Source organism: Kogia breviceps, chromosome 1 (genome assembly GCF_026419965.1).
Source record: "Kogia breviceps isolate mKogBre1 chromosome 1, mKogBre1 haplotype 1, whole genome shotgun sequence".
In the NCBI taxonomy this organism is placed as follows: Eukaryota; Metazoa; Chordata; class Mammalia; order Artiodactyla; family Physeteridae; genus Kogia; species Kogia breviceps.
In genome coordinates this window covers 114697116-114713458 of record NC_081310.1, presented here as the reverse complement: position 1 = coordinate 114713458, position 16343 = coordinate 114697116, and the positions used below count along the sequence as shown (strand labels likewise).

The window sequence follows — 16343 nt, the reverse complement described above, 5'->3', positions numbered from 1 at the left end:
CAGCCCCCCCATCCAGCACTTCCTGGGCGCACAGGGCGCACTCTGCAAGGCCCGCAGGAGCGAGCGCTGAGCGGCAGGCAGGCAGGTGGCACACGGGCGAGCCCCCGACACAGCCCTGCTGCAAGGGCTGCCCTCAGGTCCACCACCGCGCTGCTCAACACCCCATTCGGCCCGTGCCACCGCCTGTCGCTGTGACCAGGGACCCCCTGCCCCTTTGAGGCCCTCCTCAAAGCTGCTCTGTGCAGGCCAGCGAGGGCTGGCCCAGGACAGGGCAGGCAGCTCTTTAGGTGGCCCCTACCCTGGGTGCCCTCCAGGGTAGGTGTTTGGTAGGTAAATGAGGCCCATCGTTCATCCCTCATCCACTGGCTGGCACCGGTTGTCTCAGCAGCTGTACCAAAGTGGGTCTGTGGCTGCTCCAGTGGGGACCTCAAAGCCCCCCGACATGATCTTAAGGGGTTGAGGCTGAGGCAGATGGGCCCGAGCCTGGGCAGGCAGGGAGAGGGAACTGGAGCAGCAGGGAGGGAGATGGCAGGGGGCCTCGGAGCCCAGCGGATGTGGACTGCAGTCTCTGACTGTGGGTTGCCCAGCCTCTCTCCAGGCCTCGGTCCTTGCACCCAACCACCTAGGTCCTGCCCTGCGCTGCTGGCCTGCTGGACCCTGGCTGGGAACCGCTCAGAAGCCCAGCCCAGAGCAGACACGTGCAACTCAGACTCACACCTTCTGGAAAACCTTGTGGGGCTGCAGCCTGCTGTGACCACTAGATGTCACTGGTGACCTCCCTGGGCGGCTCCAGCAGCCCCAGCGGAGTGGGTCTAGGGCCTCCGCCCCCTAGGGGCCTGGGCGCACAGGACTGGGACTGGGCCCAGAGCCTCATCTGGAGATGAGCCCCGTCCTCCCACAGAATGCCCGTCATCCCCGACCCCGACCCTCACGGGTCATGCTCCAGGCAGCCGTGCTCTGAGCACAGACATCAGTGCCCACCCTGAGCTGGGCGCTGTGCCAGGTGCTGAGGCAGGAAGAAAGGATAGAAAGACACGTCCCTGTGTGGGGGACACATACACATAAACCTGTCATTTTAGCACTGGGCATAAACTTGACAATGGAGGAGAAGGAACTCCCAGCTCCAAGAGGAGGCGGGGGCCAGGCCAGGAAAGCTTCACCAGGGAGGGACCTGGGTGGGTCTGAAGGAGAAGCAGGAGCTTCCCTCCGTGAAAAAGGCAAGAAGGGCACCCTGGCTGAGGGTCCAGCATGCACAAGCCCACGTGTAAGAGTGTGGGACTCAGTGTAGGTGGAGCATGGTGGGCAGGGGTGAGAGATGGGGCAGGATAGCCAGGCAGGGGCCAGTCACCTTCATATAAGTGTTCACCGCAGCTAAAACTTTTCTGAATTATCCACGTCTCACCCTAAATCCCTGCAATGCACGTAGGAGCCCCAAAGGAGCAGCCCCCTGATCACACACACACACACACACACACACACACACACACACACACATGCCGCCAACCTAAGCTAGGATCTGCAAAGGGGCTTTCTTTCCCATGCCATCTTTGTGCTCAACCAGGGCTGCAGGAACGCCCACCCAGCACTGCTGCCTAGAGGGAGTCCCCTCCTCCCCAGGGCCTTCCCCGGTGGATCCTGGTGGAGACGCTGCACATGGCGCGGCTGGTGGCCTGTCATCTCAGTTTGGGGGTGCTTCAACTGTGATCCACACTGGGTGTCCTCTCAGCCCATCTACACCCCGGGGCTGCGTGATTTCAGATGATAAAAGATAGTCTGCTTCAGCCTGTAGCCATGGTATCTGACGTTCATTTAAACATACTAAATGTGCTCTAAACTTTAAAGGGGTGTATTATAAACCCTCAGAAGTCAGCAAGATGACTCCTCGGAGAAGGAACCATCAGTGGGCCCTGGGAGTGAGGGGCGTGAGCCAGGGCTGGTTATTCATGCTGCATCCGCGCCTGCGTTCCACAAACATTCCTCACACACTAAATCCATGCCAGACGTTTGCGCTAGACGGTGAGGAGTAATCTCTGCTCTGCAAATCTAGCAGAGGCAAAAGGTGGGGCTCAGGCTGGACTCTGACTTGGCAGGTGGGGCACCAGCAGAGCAGGTGAGAGGGAGAGAAGCAGTTTTCTTCTGTCCTAAAAAAAGGGACAGGCATGAGGCTCTGGGAAGAAAGCTAAGGCAGAACCAGCCATTACCAGCTTCTCAATATCTATCAGGGAAGCATGGGGGCGCTAACTGTGAAAAGCCTTGTTCCAGGCCAACTTTAATTTAAAGTCCTCCGGGAGGCTGTGAGCAGCAAACAATCAGATAGTGTCAGAGATCTGGGGAGGGATGTGTGGGGTGAAATAGGAAACTGCCTTCCTCACTTGGGGCCAGGGAGTGGAGATAGCTACAGGGTCCTGGTGGCTGAGGCAGGGCCTGATATGCCAGGCCGCGTGGAGCATTATGGGGCAGATTCTGGTTCCATTAGGACTGATGCTCTGTAACCCATCATGTGTCCTTCAGTTCCTGAGTACTATTTCCCCCTTCGCTTCCTAAAAAAGAAAAACATCTATAGTTTTGTCTTGGCTGCAACAATAAGAAAAAAAGATCTATTCACATCTAAGCCAGATTAAATGGAGAAGCAAAGGGGCTCCTGGGCCAGGCAAAATGGTGGTAGCTGGGTCCATAGATCCAGCTGAGGGCCAGAGTGGTCCTGGAGGGCCTAGCATTGGCGGGTACCCCCCTGGGAACAGCTTTGATTAATCTTCCCCTCCCTCCAGGGATGACTGCTCTTTGAAGATCTGTGTCATCAATCAGAGTGGCAGGAACCCTCCACCATGCAGCAAAGATCAAACATGATGCATTAAAACTGAGGACAGAGGAGGTGCCCACAGAGCCCTGCCCTGAACAAACTCCTGCTCTTTCTGGTCTTGTGAGTCCACCACTGGGTCTGGATGGAGAAGTCAGTGGCCATCATATGCTGCCACACTAATTCTGCAGGACCAAAGAGGCCCCCTGCCACTCCTGCTGAGATGCCAAGGCTGGTCCTCCAACAGGGCAGCTTGTTCCACCATCTCAGCCTGGCTGTTGACCTAAGGATGCTCAGGTCAGCCCTTGGTTGAGATTCTTGCCCACCAGCACCCTTCCCTGAATTGATCTAAAGGCACTCTCCTGCCAGAGAAAACGGCATGTAACCAGCCACAAGACCGTTACCCCAAAGATGCTGGGACCAAAATGGAGGTCCAGAGAGAAAAGAGGAAAGAAAGCTGGGAACAGACCAGGTGAGGCTGGGCTTGGAGGAACTGAATCACTTGTCAGGCTGGCCTCTGTCAGGAGAAGAGGGACTGAATTACAGCTGACAAAGGACCTAGTGAACTTGGATTTGATTTGGGCTTGGATAACCCCAAGGAGATCCAGCTGGCAGGTGGGACATTGGGCTGGGCAGACTGCTGATCCTGTAGTTGTTGACTTCCTGCTCTTCCAGCTGGCAGTACTAACCACATGCAGCCAGTCATTAGAAAAGGCTGTAGCCAAAAGCAAGAGGGAAAACTTCTAATGCAACCAACAGCTGGTTGGATGTTCCAGGCAGCAGCATGGGCCGTATCAACCAATGGAAAAACTCGGGCCCAGTCAGGAGCTGCCTCACCCTTCCTAGGAGATATCAGAATTTCTTCAACTGGGTCAGTCCTGGTATGGAAACCCAATACCAGGTCCTGGTATGCTGGACCAGCAGCCTGAGATCCCAGCTGATGGCCTTCCCAGGGTCACCAACATGGGTTCAAGAGCTTCTCAGCTGTAAGAATATCACCCTGGACATTTTGGACATTAAGTCCATTTCCTAACAAATGCTCCTGGGACTCCTAGACAAGTCAACCCATTATTCTCACTCACAGGGGACTGATTAAGAGTTAAGTGTCGGGGATAGCAGGACTCAGGGTCAGGCAGGGAGCACACAGCAGCAGGACCAGATCTGAGGGTGGCAGGGGCTCTTTGCCTTGGAGAGAACTAGAGAATGTCCAGGGAGCCACGAGCCAGCTGTCAGCCCTGCCCCTCCCTTGGCCTCTCCAAAATACTGTCCCCCATTGACACCCTTAATATACCTGTGTCTCCCCACCCAGCGGAACTCTGTACCTCAGATTCAGTAACTGATGGCTTGAGGCTGTGTCTGGCATTATCAGTTGGTTTGGACACAAGGTGCTCAAAAGAGGCCTGGGAGGCAGTGGGCAGGTAGGTGACTGGGTGATGGGAGGGCCAGGCTGAATAGAGGCTGAGAGCTGGTCCTGCAACCCTAGCTCTGGACACTGGCTTCCTGGCAGGATGGCAGCTGCCCATGAGACGCCAGTGTCTGTCAGGAGTGGTGTGTCTGCAGTGGCAACCCTGGGGCCAGGAAGCAGGGTGTGGGAGCCAAGACGAGAAGAGGAAGGCTGCAGCCTGGAGAGTTGTGGGAAAATGGAAACAAGGCCCTGGCCTATGGCTTCTGACTAAGCTTAGGTGCTGGGGATCTGGTCTTCAGCCCTGAGACCCTCTGGCCCCTCGGCTGAGGAAAGGCAGAAGCGACCGAGCTGGGTTCTTTGCCAGACAGGAACCAATGGCCCAAGAACAGGGTCTGGTGGGAATCCCATGGGTTGGCAGATTGGCTCTTCTCACCCAGCTCCTTGAGGGGTCAGAGAGTGGTCAGTGCAGGAATCGCCTGAGCTATCCAAAACCACAGTGCACCCTCTCCAGCTCATGGCTGGGGAGAAGGGTAAAAGGGGATCTGGGTTCAGAAGGATTTAAGGTAACATTTAGGGAGAAATTTCTGATATGAAACTGGGATGCTGCTTCGTGTAAACTTCTAGCAATAAAGAGAACAAGCCCTGTTTAATGGAACCAGTAAGCCAGAAGCAGGAGGATGGAGATGCAGATGACCTTGACAAGCAGATGCCCTCGACAAGCCTTCATGGTAAACTCAAGCAGGCGTGCCAGGACAGAAAGACCCCTGCACTCGGTCCACCAGGCCTCAGCCTAATGCAACAGGAAAAGAACAACTGAGATGTAATCCTTGTGTTCTGCTCAATAGAAGAGGTGATGAGATGGTCCTGCTGTGGCCTAGCCTGGGGACCCCTGGGTGGTAGAATCACAGATTGCCAGAGAGAAAGGGGAGCTCAAAGAACAAGACCTGCTACCCCTATCAAGACACTGGGACCAGAGAGGTAACTTGCTATTTTCAGCCCTATTTTGGAGGGGTTTCTATGCCCATGGACCCCTGGGAGAATGCCTTCCAGGAGAGGAGCTGAAGCCCAGCCCAAGGAAATGAGGGAGGACAGCCATGGAGAGCTGGGTGTGGGGAATGGTCCCCAAGGTCCCAGCCAAGCTTCTGGGCCCCAGATGAAGAGTGAATCGCTGGTTCCCCTTGGAGGGGAGTAGTCAGTCACCCCTTAAAAGTTTATTTTTATACATGTCTGATCTACTTCACATCCTCTCAGATATTTTGACACATATACAGGAAATGTAACTCTCCCCCATATGGCAATGTTTGGTTGGCCAGACCTGGGGAAACTCAATAGGGTCACAGAGGAGCAGAGGGGAGCTGCAGCGCCAGGGAAGAATGCCAGAGGCCTGAGGCCACAATGGGCACCTGGGGCCAGCAGGCCAAGGGACAGGGGTCAGAGCGAAGTCAATGCAGAAATCCTCCTGCCTGGGTACAGGGCCCCAGGGCCCCAAGCCGAGTAGGCTGAATGTGCTCAGGCTGAATGTGCTCGGTCTGCTGCTCCCCAGGAGGAGCGATCCAGAAGAGGGCAGCTAGAGCCAGGGAATGGGGCTGTTAGAAAGACAAAAACAAGTCAGGCCTGAGAGCCAAAGGCTGAGACAACTCAGACATCAGCAGGGCTTTTCTCCCCGCCCCCGCCCCCTGGCCTCTGACCACCAGGACTGCTCAAGACTCACAGTTCAAATGAAACAAAGGTAGGGGGAAAGAGTTCTGGGCTGGGCTCTACCCACCTGGACCTTCCCTGACTCACTGAACTTCTATGGGCCTCAGTTTCCTCATCAGGGTTGATATTATTCAGCTGGGAGGCCGGGACGATTAAAGGGGAGAATGGGGCTTCCCTGGTGGCACAGTGGTTGAGAGTCCGCCTGCCGATGCAGGGGACGCGGGTTCGTGCCCCGGTCCGGGAGGATCCCACGTGCCGCAGAGCGGCTGGGCCCGTGAGCCATGGCCGCTCAGCCTGCGCGTCCGGAGCCTGTGCTCCGCGACGGGAGAGGCCACAACAGTGAGGGGCCCGTGTACCGCAAAAAAAAAAAAAAAAGGGGGGGGGGGGGTGGGGAGAGAATGAACGTACTGTTTCTGAAAAGGTTCTGATAAAGGAGAAGAGCTTGGCAAATGCTACTTCTCTGTCCTGAACTATAAAATGCGGAGGATGCTGGTGTCTCCTGTGCAAGACAGTGGGAGGTTGAAATGGGACGATGCGAGTGAATGACCCGGCACAATGCCTGGCTCCAGGGATGGCCAGACTCTTTGGTTCTTTCCTTCAGAACACACTGCGTCTTTACATGATGCTGGCAGTCCGCATAGGGGTGTGAGCACAGGATGCTGTGGAAGAACAGAGAGGGGCAGCTTGCCCCTCCACGCAGGTCAGGGAGGGTCCTTCTCAGCTCTCCCAGAGAGGAAAGTAAACTCATCACTCCATGAGGGACAGTGGCCAGAATAGCACACTCACTTTATGGGGCCTTTCCCTTTTTTATTTTTATTTTTTGAAGTTTAAATTCATGGACATCGCATTCCTACAGGATGCCCTGTGGAGACAGGTTGATGGACAGGCATCCCTAGCACACAGAGTCGAGATGGGGACAGATGCCCAGCGCTCTCCCCATGATCCCTTAATGCTGGCATCAGACATAGGGCATGGCAAGATGGGCCATGGAACAAACTCTCCAAACAAAACCATTTGGATTGTCCTACTCCTACGTGCTTGAAAACCACACAGGTAGCCTGGCCTCTGCCTATGTTTCCAGGGCTTCCTTCCCCCTGGCTGTGGGCATTGCTGGCCTGGAATATGTCCCTGTCTTGGTCACCACTGCCCCAGCGAGCTGGTTCAGGATCTCAAAGAACTGAGGAAGAGCCTCAGAGCCCCTGCTTGGTAAATGGAGTGTGACAGCTGAGAAGTCGCTAAGCCCTCCCCTTCCTCCCTTCTCCTCTGGGACCCAGAGGGTTGAAGCTCCGAAAAGCCTGGGGAGTGTCAGTAGGTGGAGGCGGTACTTGGCCTCACCTCACCCCATTCCCCCACCCACCTCCCTGTAAATCCTGGCGACACAACAGGAAGGCCCTTTAATTAGCACATAAAAGTGCTTTGGGCTTTCAAAGGCCTGCTCTGCATTTATGGGGAGCCCGAGACTTTTACGGGCCATTTCTAGTCCTCCTCTCACTGACCTACTGATACATCGTGGTTTCTAGCTGTGGTGTGGGGAATTGTCACAGCCCAAGGCAAGTGATCATGGGGCAGGGAAGGAGAATGAGAGAGCCCTGAACCTGGGAGGCGAGGATGCCTCAGCAAGGCCAAGCTGGCCACCCACCCTCAATGCGCCAGGCAGCCTGCCAGGGTGTCCCTCTGATTGGCCCCTCTGTCCTTCGGATAGGGCTCAAAATAAGGTCGCACAAAGTTGGTATCGATCAACTGACTGATTTGCAGTCACAGTAATTGTGGGTCAGTCTTGGAAAGGGCCCAGCAAACTCCCCTGAAGGACAGGGAGGGCCTTATCCTAAGAGGTATTCAGCCCATTCTGGAGTTGGCCAGGCAGGCGAACTGTTCAGACTATCATTCAAACAATGGATTTTTAAGATCTTGTTTAGCCCTGAAAGACTGAAGCTATAGACATCTAAGGATTTGGAGGAAAGATCATTAAGCATCTCTCCAACGTAGAGTTAGAGCTTCATCCCAGCAGCCTCACAGAAGAGCCCAGGAGACTTTTCCCCACCTGGGCCTCTGATCCTACTCGGTGCAGAGATCTCTCTGGCTCAGTGCATGGGTAGTGGGGATGGGGTGGGGAAGCCTGGGAGCTGAAAGAAGCCTGGTGGAGAGGAAGAAGTGGCCAGGGTCTCCACCTGCTCCCAGGGTCTCCCTGCTTTTCCTGCCTGGAGACCTCAGCCAAGGAGGAAGCCCAGCCCTACAGGCTCCCAAGGCAGACCCCGAGACACCTCACTGAGGTCTGCCTGTGTCCCCTCTCCATCCTGCTCACTGCCCCTCCTTTCTTGACTGTCTTCTCTATCAAGCTCTTTCTCTGCTATTTTTGTGGCTGCTGTTGTTAGTTTTTCCTCTCCCTCCTCTTTCTCTCCTTTTCCTTTTCATTAGTCTCATCCCTATTCTCATTCTCTGGACCATTCCATGGTTGTATTTACCTTTTCTTTCTCCTCTTTCCCTTTCTATGTTTTTAATTTGATCTAACCATCTTATTCCCTCCTCTCTTGGACAAGACTGTCCTTTAAGGTCTCATTTAACAATGAAATCACATAATTTTTAAGATTCAATAAACACAGCACTTTCGTGGTTATTATTACATTTAAACCTCACCATCATTCTCTGAGGTTGAGCCTGTTCCCATTTTACAGGTGCCAAACTGAGGCTCAGAGAACAGGCATGATTTGCTTAGAACCACACAGCTATTAGATGACTGATCTAGGATTACCTCCACCTGTCTTCAATAATAACAATGATCAAGATTTCTTATAGTAGCGGTATATAGTAGAGTGCCAGAATATAGTATAGTATATGCCAAATACAGATGGTATATTTAGTATAGTATACAATACAGGGCCAGATACTGTTCTGACTGTTTGCATTCCCAGCTCACACCCCTATGAGGTAGGTACTGCTGTTACTACCCCGTTCTACAGATGATGAAACTGAAGTGCAAAGAGATGAAATAACTTGCCTACATAACTAGTAAGTAGCAGAGTCAGATTCAAGCCCAGGCACCTGGCCTCCATACTCTGTACGCACCATCTGCACCATCACTGGGCCCTCCCTCCTCTCCATGCTCTACAGCAGGTGGTCCCTTCATCAGGAAATTCAGGGTGATGGAGGCATCACCTCTGGCTCACACAGTAACAGAGTTCTTAGGGGCCTATAGGCCTAGCCTACCAGGGGAAGGTGTCCACAGTGTGTGTCTGGGTCTGTGTGTCCTGAGGAACTCCAAGGCCAAGTGCTGAGCAGGGATGTCACAGGAGTCGGCTGAGACAAGAGGATTATGTCTCATTTCCAGACTAGAGAGAATAAAGGCCTCTATTTGGAGCCCCTGTCCCTCAGCTGGCCACTCTGCTCCCAGAAGGGCCTCTCATTCCCCTTCTGGGAAGGCCTGGAGAACTTGTCCCTCCTCCTGACCTGCCCAGGGAGCAGCAGCTGAATCCTGCTCAGGGAGGGGTCCATCCACTATTGTTGGACAGCACCCCACTTGGACGCATGGCCTCCCCAGCTGCTGGGGACTTCTTGGCGGGTACCTGGTCTGGCTCTCCCCCCCGCCCCCGTGGCATGGCGAGAAATGTGCTTTTGTCATCCTATCCTCCCTCCCCAACCCTAGCCCAGCGCACAATTGGATTAAGAACAAAAATATGAGCTGTGTTTGTTTTAATCAGCTTCAAGACATGGGGGCTTTTAAAGGGAAGGAGAGCAGGCCGGAGCTGGCCCCGGGGCAGGCAGGCTGGGCGGTGATGCCATCCCAGGGTCAGGAGCACGCCGAGCAGTGAGTGCATCTGCAGGTCAGATCCTGGGGCAGATAAGGGCTGAGAGGGAGAGACCTGGGGGGCCAGGAGGCTGGGGCCTGAGGGAGGATGAAAAGGATAGGAAGGAGGGAGGGAAAGACACAGGTTTTCCCTAAGAGTGCAGAGGGCTGGCAGCCTACAGTTCCCGTGCAGGCACTCGTGTGAGGCAGGAGGGGAGGATGCTGTGAGGCTGGGGGAGGCCCCTGGAGCCCAGAAGAGCCAACGGGGAGTCATTTTTTCCAGAGAAGAGGCTTCCTCCTGGCCTTTGGAATGAGGGATGATGGGAAAAAGGTGAGGGAGAGTCAACCGTGGTCTCCACCACCCAATGGCAGGAAAAACCCCTGCCAGGGGTCACCACGGAGTCTGAGCAATGGTGTCTGGACTCAAGCTTCATGCCAGATGTGCCAGCACCAGAGAGGACAGGTGCTGATGGTGAGTCAAACACGCAGAACCCAGTGGAAATTGCGAGGTGTCAGGGTCAGGTTGAGGGAATCAAGGCCTGAAGGAGCAAAAGAGGCTTTTAAAATAATGACATCCCTGGGCAGATCTCAGGTTTGATGAAGACCTGGAGGCTGTGGGGTGTAGAGGAAGGGCTCTGAAGTTGAGCCAGTGGGTGCTCTGGGATCCTGAAGCAACTTTTTTTTTTTTTTTTTTTTGCAGTACACGGGTCTCTCTCTGTTGTGGCCTCTCCCGTTGCGAAGCACAGGCTCCGGACACGCAGGCTCAGCAGCCATGGCTCACGGGCCCAGCCGCTCCGCGTCGTGGGATCTTCCCGGACCGGGGCATGAACCCTTGTCCCCTGCATTGGCAGGCAGACTCTCAACCACTGTGCCACAGGGAAGCCTGCAACTGCTTTTTAAAAAGCCCCTGTGGCTACATTGCTGTACACTTGCTATCTGAGTGGCTATCCTCACGTTTGCCCTGTGAGCCAAGGAAAGCGGCCCAGAGAGATTCAGGGACTGGTCCAAGGTCACACAGCCAAGGAGAGAAGAAGCTGGTACAATCACCGAAGGCTCAGGATATCTAGCCAGTGCTCCAACCCCCATGAACGGAACAGCCTCGGCTACTTCTCAGGTCAAAGCCTCCAGATGGAAACAATAACATCAGACAGTTAAGGGCAGAGCCCCCAGAGGCACTTCCCAGAATCCTCCTGCTCCCCAGCCTTCCGAGCACCAGGAGAAAGGCCTGGACTGGCTCTGCCCATGCCCCACTCACACTCCAACACTTTGGGTGACCCTTGCCCGGAGGCGACTATGAGGTGATAGCTGGACCTCTGGGCCAATCCCCACTCCTCCTTAGACCAAAGCATGGGCTCCTTGGGAAGAACTGGGTCTTCTAATTCAGGGCCAAGGAAGGGCTTTTGTCCATGATGATGCTTTTTCCAGTCAGAGGTGAAAGAGAAAAATCGATAATGAATTCTGTATATGGTAACATTTAGTCAGCTTTTAAATTTGAAATATCGTCCCTTTTCTGTTTTAAAATGTTCTTCTTTCTTGTTACAAAACATGATGAAAGTAGGACTTCTAGAAAACCTATTCTTGGCAAAATTATAATTGTCAAACCTATGTCCGTCCCCTTAATTTTTAATTGGTCCATAAAATCCACAAGTTTGGGAACAACTGTTATTATTTTATTTGGAGACATTCTTACGTAGCCTGAGGCACAGTTCAGACCTCTGCACGCTGCAAGTGCTTAATACATGTGGAGCATGGGACATGTTACAGCCTGGGTCAGCAGGGACTTGGGATGGGGAGATCTGGGCCATATAATCTCAAATGGCTGGCCAAGCCTGAGCAAATTACTGCACTTTCAGCCTCAGTTTCCTCTTCTGGAGAAAGAGACAGAGGAGGAGACAGGACTTTCAGGAAACCTCTAAGATGAATCCCAAGGGCAACATTCCACGGCTCCGGGAAGGGTGACTAAGCTCCCCGGAAAGAGACTGGCCAGTCTCAAGCACTGAGTCTGCAGCTCTGCTCCAGGCAGAGGCCTGAAGGGGGTCGGGGAGAGGCACCTGTTCAGTCAGCCCACATGAGAGAAGTTCTGGTAACAACAACCAGGGGTCTGCTGGCCATGAGAAAAGAGCTTAACTGGACAGTAGCCAAGACTTAGGCCCAAACCAAATGAATGCCCACTGGCCCACGCCTTTGGATGCATCTCCCAGCCCCGCCAGGTTGGGACCAGGCTGAGAGCCGTCCTTCCACCGTGAGTCTCTCCACCCCTCTGTAGGTCAAGTGGATCCAGTCCAATGTAGCCAGCCTCCACTTAGCCCCTGCTCTGTGCCAAGGGCAGGGGACACACACATTATCCAGGAAAACGGTGCATACAGTACTGTCACATCAGTTAAATTTAGAATAGAAGAATTCATAAGTATCCAAGTGTGTTAAGAGGCAATTAGACTAAACAAAATACGAGCAGTCTCCACACTCAAGGACCAGTCCTCGGAAAATAACTCTACTGACCTGAGGGGGATATAGAGGAGAGAGGAGACCCAGTCCTCCCCTAACGAGAATTCTGGACGACAGAAAAAGGTGGGTGTCGTGCACAGACCCAGCAACAAGGTAAAAGCAGAGGCAGAAGGCACCGGCTGTGGGCCATCCGTGGCGCCTGGGATGCAGCCATCTCTCTGAATGCCGGAGCAAGATTAAAAAGGATGTGTGCCGGCCCAGAGCCAGGCACTGTCACCCCAGGCACTGTCTCCAGCGTGTGGGTGACTTTTTAGCCCTGGTCCAGTTGTGAAGCAGGAAAGAGATGTCTTTGCCAGGGTCCTTGGGTGCAGGGCCAGTGGGCACAGATGCCTGCACCGAGTATGGAAGGAACAGGGAGGGAGCCGTGGGGGCAGGGTGGTCGTAGCCCTTCCACCCCCTCGGGCGGCTCAGCTCTGCACAGTCTCAGCCCCATTCCCCAGACACCAAGGGACACCCGCCGCTGACACCATGGCATTGGGTTTCCCCTGGGCTGGCTCAGGCTACTGTCACCAGGCCTGCCAGGAAATTGCTGCTGACACTCAGGGAAGGGCCCTGGGAGTGGGGAGGCTAGGGATTGTGAAGTCGGTGAGTTCTGAGCAGACATTAGATGGGGCTGGAGCAGGGGAGTCAGCTATAGGTCTGAGGGGGATCCTAGCCATGTGAGTACAGGGTGGGAGTGTGGGAGTCCAGCCAGGGGACCCCAGAAGGTGATGGACGGGTCCTGGTACCAGGCTGGCAGCCTCCGACCTTACCAGCTAGCAGCTTGGAACCTTCACCCCAGACAAAGACAGGTCTCTCTCCAGGAACCCCTCAAGGGCAGGAATAGAGCATCTCTGCAGATGACCAATCCATCTGTCCCCCCATCAGCAGGTGTTTTAAATACCTGCCATAGGCCTGGCACAGTGACAAACACGCAGAATTTTCTCGAAAAGGCCTATCTCTCCCTCAATCTAAGAGACTCAGGAAGGCACCTGAGAGTAGTGCCGGGCAGGGGAAGGCAGGGGGTGGTGTCTAAGTTGCTTGAAATTATTATTCAATGTTCTTACTTTTCATTTAATCAACTAAGGATATTAAAGAACAGACAAAAGAAAAGTATTTTAACACTTTTTAAAAAAACTAAAGAGGATAAAAGACAGTTTTTCCCAATATCAGTTAGTGATAGAGGTTAGACTAAGGGTTACTTTGAAGGGAACTGGATCAAAGGGACACCAGGAGGACTGGGGGGCACCAGGCAAGTACTAGTTCCAGATCTGGGAGTACATGGAAATTTGTTGATTTGTACTCTTGGTTAGTACACTTGGCCCACATAAGTTATACCTCAATGAAAAGAGCAAATAGAGACAGAAGTCGGACATTAGGTTCATGGAAGCTCATGGACTTGGGGCCATGCTTCATGAGTTCAAATTCTAGCTCCACTTCTTGGTATCTGTGTGACTTTGAACAAATTACTTAACCTCTCTGTGCCTCAGTTTCCTCATCTCTAAATGAGGATAATAATTATACTTACTTTAAAGAGTTCTTGTGAGGGTTAACTGAGTTAATACATGCGAAGCCCATCAAAGTGTTTGCCATGTAGTAATCACTCGGTAAGTGCTAGTCATTGTTATTAATATTATTCCAAGAAAGTGCAGCTGCCAACTTCATGCTGAAATATAAAAATAGATTAAACAACCTCAAATTAAGAAAACATAAAGTGACATTTTATAGTATGAATTACATTACATGATACTGCTTTCTTACACAAACTTATTAGAGGCTCTATATTTGATTACTCATTCATTACTCAAGAAATATTTATTGAATGACACTAGCTTCCAAAACTATTCCAGAGAGCGGAATAAAGCAGTGAATTAGACAAAGTCTCCGTCCTCATGAATTTACATTCTCATATGAGAGACAGTCAGGACAGAAATAATCAAATAAATATATAATACAGCATCAACAGAGGACATCAAGCAGGATAAATACCAAAATATCTACACAAAGCCACACCACACTGAAATGGCAGAAAATCAAGACAAATAGCAAATCTTGAAAGAAGTCAGAAGGAAAAAAAATGCTTTAGCCAAAGAGGAACAAGGTAAGAATTACATCAGACTTCTCATCAGACTCTTCGTCATACAAACAAGATGAAAGGGGAGTGAAATATTTAATGTGCTGAAAGAATTCTGTATCCCGTGAAATTATCTCTGAAAAGTGAAAGAGAAATAGACTTTCTCAGGCAAGCGATGTCAACAGTGGTAAATGCTGTGAGGAAAAAGAAAGCAGCATAAAGGGAAGGTGCTGTCTCAGAGAGGTCAGGGCATCTCCCGAAGGAGGTGCGCCATTTCCATGGAGACCTGAATAAAGGGAAGGAGCAAAGCAGGAGCCCTGTGAGGATCAGGAATGAGCGCGCCTGGCAGAGAGAACAGCAGGGGCCAAGGCCCCGAGGTTGGTGGGGTGTTGGAGAAGTGGAATGAAACCAGCACTGCTGGAGCATGAGGAGCCCAGGGTAGAGGGTGCAGTGAAGAAGGAAAGACCCAGAGCCCGGGTCACGGGAGGAGTTTGAGTTTGGTTGTGAGTGCCAGGAGAAGCCACTGGAGGAGTCGGAGCTGAGTGGTGATACAATAAGGCCTCTCACTTCCAAAGATCACTCTTGGCCTTGGTGTGTGGAGAACGGGGAGGAGCAGGGAGACCAGGTACGGGGCAGAGTCCGGGCAAGAGATGGTGGGGACACGGAGCAGGACGGGGGCAGAGGGGTGGGGAGAGTCATTGGATTCTGGATACTTTTGGAAGGCGCAGCCAACAGGATGAGGGATGGGCTGGATCTGGGGTGTGAGGAAAGGGGTCACATGGGTCTTTGGCCTGAGCAACCGGGGAGAGGCAGTGCCTGTAGCTGAGGGGGGGCGCCTGTGAGAGAAGCTGGTTTGCGTCAGAGTGGAGAGTTCTGCTTTGTTGAGACGCCTTTTAGGCCTGCAAGTGGAGAGGACACACGGACAGCTGGATATACCAGTCTAGAACTCAAGCGAGCAGGAAGAGCGGAAAATACCACCGGGAATCAGCAGCAGCAGGAAGTCGAGTTCAAACGCCCTGCCTGTCCTCACGCTTGGGGTTTTCTCATGATCATGGAAAATTGCCTGTAGCTCTGCTAAGAAAAGTGGAAACATTCTTTCTAGGGTTGTCTCATTAAGGTTGGAATATTCTGCGCAACATCAGAGAAGGGGAGACCAGCACCCCTTGTCTCCAGCAACTCCATCAGTCCTCTCCCTGTGGGCGGGTGAGCAGACCGCTGATGGCAGGAGCTCCAGGAAAGGTGTGGTCAGGAAATCAGCTGAGAGGGATGCTTTGGGCCAGTGGCCAGAGAAAAAATACCTCCTGGGCAGAACCACTCAGTGCTCTGGGCAGAACTGGAGACAATCTTAGATGGTGCCCTGAAGAGACAGTGAAATAATCATTCCGGTCCAATTCTCTCTCGGACCTGATCACAACGTGACCTTTGAATAACAGCTGTATCTGGTCACTAAAACTGTGGCCGATGGGACTTTAACTGCCTCTAACTTGCTGACATTCCTGTTTAAGGGATGAAAGCAAATCTTAGACTCAAAGCCTTCCAAAGGCAACTCTAGCTACAATGTAATCACATTCTATGCTTTAGTTTTATTTATTTTTCTGGCTACCCTCTGTTTAAGACAAGTGCTACTGGTGTCCCATTTGGAGTTAAGAATGTACAATGTCCTTTTGAAAGATATTTGTGTGTGTGTGTGTGTGTGTGTGTGTGTGTGTGTGTAGTCAGTTAATTTAAAGAAAAATGTTAACAGTACAAGTGGCACTCATATGTGGCCAAAATCATGAAGGTGCTACTCATATGACTACAGCCTGAAAAACCATGGCTATAAAAGATGCAGAAATGGAAATAAGAGGGCTTACCTGATGGTGCAGTGGTTAAGAATCCGCCTGCCAATGCAAGGGACACAGGTTCGAGCCCTGGTCCGGGAAGATCCCACATGCCGCAGAGCAACTAGGCCCACGCGCCACAACTACTGAGCCTGTGCTCTAGAGCCCGCAAACCACAACTACTGAGCCCGTGCACCACAACTACTGAAGCCCGCACGCCTAGAGCCCGTGCTCCGCAACAAGAGAAGCCACCGCAATGAGAAGCCCGCACACCGCAACTAGAG

The 16343-nt window shown here is 52.6% G+C and overlaps 1 long non-coding RNA gene across 1 annotated transcript in view; it reads right to left on the bottom strand.

Moving 5' to 3' along the window:
* The window catches only part of LOC136794769 (uncharacterized), a 59382-nt gene that overhangs the window by 23523 nt on the left and 19516 nt on the right, over positions 1–16343 (bottom strand). The window contains exon 3 of the long non-coding RNA XR_010841976.1: positions 13694–13831. This is a non-coding gene — a long non-coding RNA (uncharacterized lncRNA). The remainder of the gene's footprint in view (positions 1–13693; positions 13832–16343) is intronic.